Genomic DNA, 14,540 nt, shown 5'->3' on the forward strand with positions numbered 1-14,540 from the left:
ATGGGAATTGTTTTTTACATGTCTGTATTGGAGATCATAGTTCATTTTTGCTTCCATTAACTATTTTCAGAAAATTAATATATGGTCTGTTCCTTGGTGAAACGTTCTAGTGATCATTATAGTTGGTTTGAGGTATGTACATATACATGTACATATACATATAGGTATACGTAAACGTATACATATACATGTACATATACAGACAAGTTCTGGCTCTATTGCTCAGGCTGGAGTGCAGTGGCATGATCTCAGCTCACTGGAACTTCCACCTCCTGGGCTCAAATCATCCTCCCACCTCAGCCTCCCAAGTAGCTGCGACTACAGGCATGCACCATCATGTCTGGCTAATTATTTATTTATTTTTCTTTTTTTTGCAGAGACAGGCTTTTGCCATGTTGTCCAGGCTGGTCTTGAACTTGTGAACTCAAGCGATCCACCCGCCTTAACCTCCCAAATTGCTGGGATTACAGGCGTGAGCCACTGTGCCTTGCCTTGAGGTATTTATTTTCATGTAAAATTTGGATTTCCTAGAAAGACGTAGCATCATAAGAACTGGAAAGCTGTTCTTGGGTCCTTTGAAAAGTGTATCCAATTTCTGTATCTATTGCAAACTCTTATTTAAAATACTGCTCTTCTAAGCTTGTTTCATATTTTTCAAGGAATTCTTCTTTATAATAAATATATATTTAGTTCATTTTACTGTCTTATGCATATATTTTCTATTAGAATTGGCTTGTCATTTTAAATCTTTATGATCTCCAACAAATTCTTGCCATGGAGTACAATCTCTGTAGCAGCTGAGTACCACATCATCTTACATTGACATATCATTGTAATGAAAGGTAAACTTTTATAAATGTATGCCAATTTAATGGTACAATGAATGTTTTATAGACTCTTAAGTGCTTTATATTGTTTGTCATATGAAAATTATATAAGTGAAGAAAACAGCCTTGAACACTTAGCTTAAAATTTTGTTATATATGATTACATATATACGTATATATATATGTGTGTGTGTATATATATACGTATATATATGTGTATATATATATACGTATATATATACACAGTATACACATATATATACGTGTATATATATATATACGTATATATATGTATTTCTTTTCTTTCAAAGCTTGGAGAATAACTTATTCTCCCAAGATAGAACTTTGCTGTGAGAGAAAATTATGTTTAAAATGCAACATGATTATTAAATAGTTTTATTTCTATTATAAGCAGATAGTGAACGGTGATTCAATATAATGAAAAAATACTTCGAAATTATAAAAAGGTGAATACAATAGAAATTTGATTCTATGTTTAATTCAAGAAGCTGTGAGGCATGATAAGTTGGATCATGTCTGGCAGAGAACCACAGAATGTTGATCAGCTTAGAAACTTAAGAATGATGGAAGGTAAAATGAATTTGACTTAGAACAGAGAGTATTCAGAGCAATAGCGTCAGGATGAGCAAATTCAAATCAAGTAGGTTTTATCAAATCTTACCTATCATTTATTAATTCATTTATTTAATAATAATAATAATATTGAACATCTATTAGATCTCAGGCACTGCAGTAGGAGATAAAGTGCTGAGACAAACACATTATCTGCCCTCACAGAACTTATAACCTAGAGTACTATAATTTCTGATTCATAATAATTCTGTATTTCCTAAGTACCTATAAATTCACTTGCTAGAGAGCATCAGGAGAATAAAAATGTTCATTGGATAATTTAATTCAAGCCACAAAAGTGGAAGGCCAAGATTTATGAGTAGAAACACAAGGTGCCAATGCATATTCTGTCAGGCTCCATAAGTCTAAGTCAGAGCCATACCCAGTACCAGCAAGCTGAGGGTAATTTCCATGGGTTCTATGTGTTAGGAGCTCTGGGCCTTATTTTCATATAACAGCAATAATTTGAGGAGAAATCCAATAGAGAAGAAAGGAGTAATAACTTCATCTGATATTTAAAAATGAAAACAACAAAACAAAATTCTGAAGCTTCTAGACCAACAACTAGTTCATAACTATCCCTTCCACTACATTTTCCCCATGTATGTAGGAAGAGTGTAACATAATTAGTTAAGCACATGGACTCTGGCACCAGACTGCCAGGTTTTCAGTCTTACTCTACAGCTTTCCAGCTGTAGAGTAATGTGTGACATTAGGCTGTGCCTCAGTTTCCTAATCTATAAAATGGGAATGGTAATAACAACTTCCTCAGAAGGTTATGAGAATTCAATGTATTAATATCTGTAACATTGTTTAGAGCAGGGTTTGGTACAATAGTCTGCAGCCCTTTTAAGTTTTAGCTCTTGTTATTAAAATCACAGTTAACGGAGTAAGAGTATGTCCAGGCTCATATTTTATGATTACACATAAACTCATAAATCCCTTACATGACTCATTTACCTCTGGAAAAAAAATGAAAAGGCAAATGCAAACGATGATTTTCCTAGGCAAGGCATGTGTGCCTAGTAATAGTAAGCATTAACCTTGGTGAGGTCAAACAAAGTCAAATGTGAGTGTAGAAGCTTCTTCTCCCCATTACAGTCAAAGCTCTTAGGCTAAAAGCAAGAGGAAAACAGGAAGGCAGAGAAATTCTAGGAATTCTCTTTCACATTAATTTAACTTTGTTGTTATAATTGATTAGATCAATGATTTGGCCATAGTAGCGAATAGACGTAGTGTAATTGATTTAGAGCAATGGTTTTCAACTAGATGTACAATCCCCTAGAAGACCTTTGGGAAATGTGTTGGGGCATTTGGTTGTCATGACAAATGGAGAAATCCTGCTGTTATTTAGTAAGCAACTGCAGATACTAGAAGCTCTGTATTTGTGTGGGAAATTCTTGTATAATGACTGACTATATTGTTTGGTATGAATTTCTACTAATCCATTGAACATACATGCAGGTGTAAGACCTGTCCATAAATAAATGAGCCTAGCAAAGTCAAGTATTTTTGTGTTGTTTCAGTACACACAGATTTTTCCAGTAATGCAACTCACCATACAAATTGAGGAAAACTTGTACTTTGTCTTGATAAGAACTTTACCAAGAGATGTTCACCATTTCTCAAAATGACATTACCAATGGTACTGTGTTTCTCTGGTTTTGAGGTAACAATACAATAAGATGAATTAATTTACAATTGTACCTTTCGCATTCACAGAGATGACACCTGGAGGAACACACATCTACCTATTTCATTATGATTACTAGCATAGTCATGTCTAAACATTTACTTATTAAATGTATAGAATTTTTTATAAAGTAATTTCTTCCTTTTCTCCTTCATATCATAGTTAAGACATTATAGATAGATAGATAGACAGATAGATGACGTACTAAGTCTGATGAAATTGAAAACCAAAGGCTTAGAGCCTTGTATGAAGATGATTAGTTTTTGATACTAACAGTTTCTATGGAGAATTCTGTCTGTAATTTTTTTCCATAATATAATATGTTCTAGATTTTTCTTGTCTTTAATTATCATTTGTGTGTGTTTGTGTGTGAGAGGGTGTCCATGATGACCTATCAGTAAGGTAATTAGTTAAGAATTTCAATGATTTAATTGAATGGATGCATGACTTGTTTTGTATTTGTCATGTTTTAGTAAAAATTAAACTAATAAAAATACCAGATACTAGGGTAATTTATTGACTGTTTTCTCCTTATTTTTTTAGATAATTTAAGTATACCATTAGACACTTGGACTTATTGACTAATTATAGTGGACAATAATATGCTGGGAGTTGGTATCCTGATTATGAACTGGAAACATGAACATGAGGTCATTCAGTAAAGCATTTATAAGTTGGCTTTATAGAAACAATATTCCATCAAAAAGTCATCATCCTTTAACTCTGATTATATTGTCATGTTTTTACAAACTGCTCTTTAAAAATTCTGAATTTCAGTCTTTGCAGTGATATGGAAAACTCTACACTTGCATTTATATTTTCAGTTCTGATAATAGTTTTACAAGTGAAAACAAAAGCAATAAAACCAACCATAGAATGTTATGAAGCAATCATTACAGAGCTGTGGAAAATTGATTATATGGAACATCCGAACATTTTAGAATTGACTTTATAAGAAAAACCTTATTAAGAAAAACACTATTGGCAAAAGAAGGAATATGAACACGATAGGAATATATACGACAACTAGTGAAATAGAAAATGGAATATAAATGTCATATTAAAATGCGAACTAATAAAATACAATATTGCTTGTTTATATTTCTATGTGGGTACCTTAATGGACAGAAAAATCTTGAAATGGCATGGAGATGAACTAGATGCCTAAGATTCATTTTCTTTGATTACTAATGAATAATTATATTCAATTTCAGAACTGTGTCTTCCCAAGTACTTGCACTTGGTGTGTCTTTTCTCTAGTAAGATATTTTCCAGCAACACTGTGTGTGTGTGTGTGTGTGTGTGTGTGTGTGTGTGTGTGTGTGTGTGTGTTGGGGGTGGGGGGTTGAGAGCTTTTGAACTTGGAACTACAAAATAATATAGAACACCAATCAGTACATTCTATAGAAAATACAGACAGCATATTTTAAAGATTTAAAATAGAATTTGAAATTCTGACATTTTTTGTGCATTATGTCTTATAGATTCAGATAGGGGTTTTAAAAAAGAGAGAGATTTTGTTTGTTTATTTAATTAACTCCTAGGATTTCTTGCAAAGACATTTGGGATTTTGAAGGAATCACGGAAATGATGGAGAAGGACTTGACCCACCATTGTCAAGAAATGAATCCTATTGCAATAGGATATTTTACCTCTTGAATTTCTTAGGTCTGGTTTGTAGTTCTACATTTTTCACAAGCTGAGCGATGCAAAGACCATTGTCAAGAAATGAATCCTATTGCAATAGGATATTTTACCTCTTGAATCTCTTAGGTCTGGTTTGTAGTTCTACATTTTTCACAAGCTGAGTGATGTGAAGACCTGGAAGTGCATTTATGATGTCCTGTCCTGTCTTCCCTTCTTGGGTATGTGAGCCTTGCTTCAATTTATTCCCATCCTTTTTTTATTTTCATTTTCTCCCTCCCATTTCTGTGTTTTGTTTATGGTATTTTATTGAGATACAATAAATGTAAAGTAATATGCACAGATCTTAAGTACTGCATGATGATTTTTGACATATACATCCATGGAAACATCCCTAGATCAAGATATTAAACATACCCATCACCAAACTTCATCTCCTTTCCTGGTCAATCCTCACCTCTTTGCCAGCCTCCCAGCCCTCCCCTCCAGAAACTACTGTTCCCATTTCTATCATCACAAATTAGTTTTGTCTGTTCTTGAACTTCCTATAAGTTATATCACATCATATGCATTCTTTGCCTATGATTTTTGTTGAATATATCCTTTAATTCATGTTTAAAAAGCTATGGAGATCTGCTGTACAACACTGTGTCTATAAATAAGAACACTCTATTATACACTCAAAAATCTGTTAAGAGGGTAGAGCTCATGTTAAATGATTTTACCGCACACACAAAAAAAGATTCCATGAATTACTCCAAACTTCAATAGAAACTAAAGAATGTAAATGCAATCATGGTTTTTAAGCCAAAGATAAAATCTCAGAGGAAAATATAAGCAGAAAATCCTGTCAATAAGTAATTATTTCTGTTATGCATAGTGAATAAAGTATCATTAACAACAAAACAAACAGCTATTAATATTTAGTTTAACAGAATAATAATTAGAAAGCAAAGCCTGAGTCCTGGAATACTTTGTAATATGATTGCTGCTTTTGTGCCTTTATATGACTAAAGCGAAATGATTCAAGCAACAATTCATATATTACACTTGAAGCAGTTTGTTTTCTAGTAAATGTATCTGTTTTTAAATAACGCATTATCCAAATTATGCTTGGAGAATATTAAACATGCTTTAGGGAATAAAAATATAATTTATTGGGTTAGGTTGTAGTTTCTCTATTGTATTCATTATAGTAATCATAGATCATATGGAAAAATATTCACAGGGAAATTATTTGCCATGTCGGCTTGTAATTTTTCATTTGGTCAAATGCTCATTGTCTCTCTCCATTCTGTGCCTTCCATCAACCCCAGCCGTCCCCATCCCCACCCTCTCATACCCAGCCAAGAATCTGATTTAATCTTCAAACTAGGATTGGCAGAATTCATGAAAACTCACACGATTGTATATGTGGAAATACTGAAGTAACAAGGACCCAGCATTTTTTCAAACGAGCCTTTCTTCGTGAGGCTCTGCTGCCTGAATTTAAGGCCGCCATCCCAGTGGGAGTTAAACAGACTCAAATGCTCCTAACTGTGTTGAGCGGTCGATGATGACCAAACAGTTACTATGTTTGTCCACATTTTCTCCTGCACTGGGACAAAATTGCAGTCTCCTAGATCAGGAGGAAAGCTCTGATTGATCTCATTGGGAGCTTTGCCAGTGAAAGGACAATAGTATTGGGCTCCTGACATCAAACTAATTTCTTACAGGGTGGCCAAACGTCACATGGCATCTTCCACTGCAAAGTAGAGAATAGGAAGAGAATGAAACAAGGTGGATACATATTTGAGAAGAATGATTTTCTCTGTAATTATTTGTGCAAAGAATTGATCCTGATTTACCTTACTCAGAAGTAAATGTATTAAGGAAATGAAAAATTACGGAAACCAAATAATATCTTAAAAATTTTGTAATTAAAAAAAATTTATATTTAAAAACATGTCTTGAGATTAATTTGTCTATTGTGTTTGTGTACAGACACATTTTCATCTTTCTCATTTACACCATGGATATATAAATACCTCCTTCGTCTTTCTTGTCCTACCAGGAAAGTGTTCTCCATCCCTACTGCTATTGTTTATCATTTGGTAGAGTTGGTTTCACCACGAGAAGCCTTTTGTTCATAGCCCGTGATGCATCACACTACTTCATTGCTCCTAGGATGCATTTAGAGGAGTAATGAGGAAAGAGGCTGTTAGACCCCACACTTTGAATAATGCCTGACATTTAGTTGGCCCAAATACGTGTTTCTTTTTTTTTTTTTTTCTTTTGAGATGGAGTCTCATTCTGTTGCCCAGGCTGGAGTGCAGTGGTGCGATCTCAGCTTACTGCAACCTCCACCTCCTGGGTTCGAGTGATTCTCCTGCCTCAGCCTCCTGAGTAGGTGGGATTACAGGCATGAGCCACCATGCCCAGCTAATTTTTGTATTTTTAGTAGAGATGGGGTTTCACAATGTTGGCCAGGCTGGTCTCGAACTCCTGACCTCAGGTGATCCCCCACCTCGGCCTCTCAAAGTGCTAGGATTACAGGCATGAGCCACGGCATCTGACCACATGTATCTTAAATATTAATTACTGTCCAGATATTTCCTTGCTCAGGAATTAACATGAAAGGAGTGCAGAAGTAACTTTTTATTCCTTGAACAATAAATGTTTCAAACTATATGAGGTACTTTAAATTTTGTAATCAAATATACATGCACACATAATCTTATATAAATACAAAATTTAAATTGAATAATACATATGCTAATAACTTTTAAAAAGAAATTGCTTTCTTTGCCTATTTTCCCCTCCTTCCCTCCCTCCCTCCCTTCTCTCTCTCTTCCTCTCTTTCTTTTTTTCTTTCTCACTTTCCAAGTTATCTCTCTGTTGCCCAGGCTGGAGTGCAGTGGCACAATTTTAGCTCACTGTAGCCTTGAATTCCTGGGCTCAAGCAATTCTCCCACCCCAGCCTCCCAAGGGCGGTGGACTACAGGCACCTACTACCACCTCTGGTTAATTTTTAAAATTTTTTTGTAGAGACAGGGTATCACTATGTTACTCAGGCTGGACTTGAGTTTCTGGCTTCAAGTGATCCTCCTCTCTCAGCCTCCCAGTGAGCTGGGATTACAGGCGTGAGTCACTGTTCCTGGCTTCCTCTCTTTTTCTATGTTACCTCCAACCCATTGCCATAAGTCATATTCACTAGTTTATTTTCTTACAGCCTTATTTAATTACAAAACAAACCTATTTATTTATCTATCATCTATCTATCTATCCATCTCTCTCTAACATATCATTGTCATCATCTATCTGCAGACATGTAGTAGACATGTACAGACATCATTTTTGCTATTCACAAAAATGGGATCTTCTTACACAAATTCTTCTGAATTGTATTCTTTCATTGCTAGTGTGAAACTTCCCATGCCAAACATCACCATCTAAGGCAGGGCAGTGTAGAGGCAGTGTATTCCTGCAGAGGAACACATTCATTTACTCTTCTTTACTGATGTCCTTGGCAGGAGACTCAGGGTTATTTGAAAGAATTCTAATTAATAAATTTGGCTCCAAGTATCTACAACAGATAGTGCTTTTTAGAGACTGAATTCACTGTTTTATTTGAAAGCAGTGAAGCACAGGATGCCGTTAATCTTGTTTTGAAAACACTTTTCTAGAAAATCTGGGTCCTGGAGTTTGGATTTCCCCTCATCATTTGGCAGAGCCCCTGTCCTCTCTTCCTGGGAATGCACACTTTGCTGGACATTGGCAGACCTCTGCCATAATAACCACATTGTAAGAAGAGTTTAATTAACATAGTGCAGTCTGGCAGTATTAGGCAGCATCTGGAAAGCTGAAAATTCCCACAAAACCCAGCTTGTTCAACATCCTCAGACTCACTTATGATCAGTGCAGGGCAAGGAAGAAGTCCCTCTGTCCTAAGATGTGGGGGGCCCTGTCTCATGCCTGCCTTCAGTGCTGTGAGATCCACACTTCTGCCAATCTGACCTCTCCCTGGAGTCTTTGCCCCCATCCAATAATGAGTTTTCAGCTCTTTGTTGCACTCTCAGCAGAATGGGTGAATCCCTCAATTACCCTGAAGTTGTAAACAGACATCCCTGTGTCTTTGCTTTTTCACTGTGTCTTTCTCAAGTGGAAAAACTACAATAATAACAAAAACCGGTAGCTCCTAATGGAAGACCAGGAAACCTTTTGCAGTTCTGTTACTAAACTTTTTTACTCCCTGTAGTAACAGGTCCAACCAATGTGATATGGTTTGGCTGTGTCCCCATCTAAATCTTGTCTTGAATTGTAACTCCCACAATTCCTACATGTTGTGGGAGGAACCCGGTGGGAGGTAATTGATTCATGGGGGTGGGTCTTTCCCATGTTGCTGTCGTGATACTGAGTGACTTCTCATGAGATCTGATGGTTTTATAGGGCGCTTTCCCCCTTTTGCTAAGCACTTCTCCTTGCTGTCACCATGTGAAGAAGGACATGTTTGCTTCCTCGTCTGCCATGATTGTAAGTTTCCTGAGGCCTCCCTAGCTATACTGAACTGTGAGTCAATTGCCCTCTTTCCTTTATAAATTACCCAGTCTCGGATATGTCTTTGTTAGCAGCATGAGAACAGATGAATACGCAATTCTCTACAATTCTCATAGTTTACGACAAAATATATTATGTTAGTGTCCTTTCTATTAAACAAATGATTTGATCTTGTACAAATTAGATGTAGGCAACAATTATAAGGGTTGAAAACAATTATCTTTCTACATGTTTTCAGACATTAGAAAAGGAAGACAGTGGGTATTTAGAATGAGAGCATAGAGAAGCTGTGATAAAATATTACTGGAAGATTAGAATTGTTGGAGAGAATTAGTGCTTGTTTCTTTTAGAAAGAGGCAGTGAAAAATAAGTTAATAAATCAGAAAGACAATATTAAAATTAAACTGAAAACATCTAAATGTTGGTGGTAAAATGGATGGAATCCTTCAAAATTATAAAACAGCCTTTCATTGCTAATTGTAGCATGTGACCTCAACATAGCTGCTCTAAAGACATGAGGGAGACCAGGCAGTGACTCACATCTGTAATCTCAGCACTTCGGGAGGCTGAGGATGGAGGATTGCTTGAAGCCAGGAGTTTGAGACCACCCTGGGCAAATAGCAAGACCACGTCTCTACAAAAAAGATCTAAAAAAATACTGCCAACTGTTGTGGTGTGTGCCTGTATTCGTAGCTAATCAGGAGGCTGGAGTGGGAGGGTAGCTTGAGCCCAGGAGTTCAAGGCTACAGTGATCCATGATTGTGCCAGTATAATCTAGCCTGGGTGACAGAGCAAGATACTGATTCAAAAAAAAAAAAAAAGATATGGGTTGATCTCAGTGAAAAATAACAGCACCCCAGATTTGTCTGCTTCTTAGATTTAAAGATTTTTTAATTACAAAGCCTTTCTTCTCTGTTCCCTTTAAAGCAAACTGGTTCCTTTTAACATCAAGTCAGAAATGCATGTTGACAACCTGGTCTATTTTGCACCTTTGGAGGATAATTCTCATTTGAGCTCTACCATATGCCTGTGCTTTACAGGGGCTTATACTTGATCTGGGGATTACATTGTTCTGTTTTATTGAAATGGAATAGCTTCATACACACTCACCCAGATGCATTTGTTCATAGTAAATTATCTGGTAGCCTTCTCTATAGAGTCTCATAATACAACCTGATGATCGCTTAAGACTCCCTTTTCCTTCCAAATATATTTTTATTGTCAATCTATAGATGTTTTTATAGTTTTAGTTATTTTCTAGTTTTCAATCTTCCCTCACTGTTAATCAAGATTTGGAAATTAAGTAAGCAGGTTTAAAAATGGTAGAATGCATTTGATTTTATTAAATAATTTAATTAAAGTTTAAATGTTGATTATTATTCTTTTGGAATGGAGAAAATGCTGAGGGTGACTGATGTAAGAAGGGGCAGAATTAAAACATCTTTTGTGGTAGAATGCAAAATATGATCACAGATTCTTTCCATCCTGGTCTACCCCTTTAAATCTGTGCTGGTCTTGGGATTTGCACTGAGCCATAAAATGTGGCAGATGTGAAGTCATGTGATCTGAGCCAAGACTCCAAGATATTTCACAACTTCAACTGTTGTGCTTTTCCAGGGCTGGCTTTTGGGCATGTGACCATGAAGTCTGACTGGGATCTGTACTTACAAGGACTTGCACTTGGTTTAATGCTCTGCTATCGTCATCTTTAAAGTCTTTTTTTTTTTTTTGAGATGGAGTCTCGCTCTGTCGCCCAGGCTGGAGTGCAGTGGCGCAATCTCGGCTCACTGCAAGCTCTGCCTCCTGGGTTCACGCCATTCTCCTGCCTCAGCCTCCCCAGTAGCTGGGACTACAGGCGCCCGCCACTGCGCCTGGCTAATTTTTTGTATTTTTAGTAGAGACGGGGTTTCATGGTGGTCTCGATCTCCTGACCTTGTAATCCGCCTGCCTCGGCCTCCCAAAGTGCTGGGATTACAGGCGTGAGCCACCGCACCCGGCCCTAAACTCTTACTTTTTAAACAAGGGGACCCACATTTTTATTTTTATTGAACCCCCACGAATTCCGTAGCTGGCCCTGACATTTTGAAATCCTGAGGACGTCATGATCTTAAACAGTAGAGCCTCTTTTAGTGTGAAAACCTGGAGACAGAGTCAACTCTCTCAATCATTCCAGCTAAGCTTAGCACTTGTTGACCCTGAAGTTGAATGCAGCTGCATGAGTAAGCCGAGTTGAAACCAGCAGAAAAATGACTCAGGCAACCAACACAATTGTGAGAAATAATAAATTAAGGTTGTGGTAAGCCACTAAATTTTGGAGTTGTTTCTTGCAAAGCAATAATTGTAAGAAACTCAAATAAAGCAGGATCATCTGTAACTTAAGAAAAAACAGATTCAAATGAAAATACGAAGAGACTAGTTCACTATACTAAACCTTGAGAATCTGTTTTGCTAATTAATATCATTAATTATGAAAGCAAAACAAACATACATGGTTGCTATAAGTTTAGCTTTTAACCAGAAAATATTTCTTAAAAATATGTAAAATCTGAAAACTGAGGACTTCCAGACTAAGTTAATGCTCAATTATTTGCAATAATTATTCAGACACATTATTATATTGAAATTTATAGATGAAGTAAAGGCAAAATCTAAATATAAAAACACAAACAGCTCTAAAATTGAATCAAGATAGAGTGCGGCAAGTTGTAACAATTAAACAACATTCAAACAAAGTAAAATCTAAATGTTTATACACCGTTTTCATCAAAAAGTGAATAAATCATTCTTATTATAAAATATTTTCTAAGGAAATTATTGATAATTATAAATATAAACATGAACTATTTCTTTAGTTCTTATAAACCCTGAAGTCCTGTAAATGATATTATAACAATGGGAATGGGAACTGTGTTACAATTAAAAATAAGGAAGTTAAATTAGGTCAGTCTTTAGTCTGTTAAAAATAATTACAAGTCTCAATCCTCTCTAATAGTATTATTTTGAGACACAAAATATAATCTATATGATTCTTTATTATGGGTCTGTTTAGAAGTTTAGATTTGCACATGCTTGAAAATTAAACTCCCCTTAATAGTGAATGATGTGAAGTGCAAATATTTTCAAAATAAGTATTTTGGTATTAAGGATAAGGCTGACATTTTGCAGCACAGCCATCATGGAGAGTAGAGGTCAACAATTTTGTTTGGATACAGTGCGTTTAATGTTTCTGAGCTTATTGAAATTATGACATCTCACTTAGTTCACATGAAAGTAACATATTTGTATCTATTTAAGAAAATCAAGCCTCATGTTCAATAACTAAGAGATATTCTGAATAATAAATTTAGTGTGTGATTTTATTACAGTTCTTCACCACTATCCATTTAAGAGATCTTTGTTACACACTTTGTATCATAATACTAACTTCTTAGTACAGAATGTTACCCAATCTCACATAAAATATTTTGTATTCTAATACACACCTAGAACAATGATCCCAGCTAATATGGTTTGGCTGTGTCCCCACCCAATCTCATCTTGTATTATAGCTCCCATAATCCCCACATGTAGTGAGAGGGACCCGCTGGGAGGCAATCGAATCATGGGGGTGGGTTTTCCTGTGCTGTTCTCATGATAGTGAATAAGCCTTTCAAGATCTGATGGTTTTATAAAGGGCAGTTCCCCTGCACATGCTCTCTTGCCTGCTTCCATGTAAGACGTGACTTTGCTCCTCTTTTGCTTTCCACCATCATTCTAAGGCCTTTCCAGCCATGAGGAACTGTGAGTCCATTAAACCTTTTGCTTTAAAATTACCCAGTCTTGGGTATTTCTTCATAGCAGTATGAAAATGGGCTAATACACCAGCTAGGTCTAAAAAGTGACTTGCTAAGAATATTTTATCTATTTTAAGCTGTGAAGAATTAATGCAAATTATTGTATTTTCCAGGAGTGATAGTGCATTGACTAAGCGTGTATAAAATATTTAAATATATATTATTCAAAAATTTTTCTGAATGTTCCTGGTGGTTGAAGCCAATCCATGTTTATGTGAACTCAACCAGTTTTGCATAAAGTATGAAATATGACAATATGAACAGTATTACATTTAGTGTTTTTTAGATGAATATACATGACGAATCTTGAACCATGAATGAAATACATGCTGAAGTAACGACTTTTCATTGTTTCAGTTCCTCAGAGTCCTCAGACCTGTGGAATGTAAAATTTAAAACAAAATTTCTACATCCAACCAGTATACAAAAAGATGCCCAATGACCTAAAATGACAACATAATGTTCACATAAAGGAAATGCCTTAATAAATTGTGGCATACCTATATAAAGCAATGCAATACAATAGTGGAAATGATGGAACCAGAGCTATGTTTTTTAAAAATTATAAAAGTTAAAATATCTAATGTTGAGTATAAAAAGCCATCGCAGGTTATAATGAATGTTACCATTATATACATTTTTTAAATAAAAAAAGATGCTTTGTTTATAGAAAAATACCTACATAGTAGAATATTAAAATGCTTGAGAATAATAAAAATGTACGATTGTGGTTTTCTCTGGAGTATAGAAAAGAAGAGAAATTGAATGGTACAGACCAGAAACTTCCCAAGTACTTGGAATGTTTATTTCTTAACTTGGTTGGATATACAGTTTTTACTTTTATGATTACCAACACTTTTATGTTTAAGTGAAATGTCATATAAAATTTTTAAGGCAATCTATCAAATATATATTGCCACAAAAGTGCTAAGTAATAAATAAACCTAAATATCAGTATCTTAAAAAAATAAGTGTCTACCTAGTAGACTGGTGCAGGAGATCATTTTCACTGGGTTTTCATAGGCAATTTTTAGATCTTTGCTGGACTCATTCAGGTGTATGGTGATGAGCTGGATTTTTGCTGATATAGGCTGAACTTGGCTTGGCACACTGACTATTCACCATGTATATCCCACTTTACTGGGTATGTTGTCAAGGTGATAGCAAAGGATTAAGAGAGAGAAAATATAAACTCAAAGCCTTCTTGAATTCTGGGCTCACAGTCTAGCTAAGTGTCAGAGAGAAAGGTCATCAACCATTTATGTGTCAAAGAATGTGAATCCAGAGAAATGAAGAATCTGAGCCACTTTGCAAGACCCTAGTCTGTTCTGATGGACAGAATTATTCATTTATCTCTCTTATATAAAATACACT

Source organism: Symphalangus syndactylus, chromosome 12, assembly GCF_028878055.3.
Source record: "Symphalangus syndactylus isolate Jambi chromosome 12, NHGRI_mSymSyn1-v2.1_pri, whole genome shotgun sequence".
NCBI lineage: Eukaryota > Metazoa > Chordata > Mammalia > Primates > Hylobatidae > Symphalangus > Symphalangus syndactylus.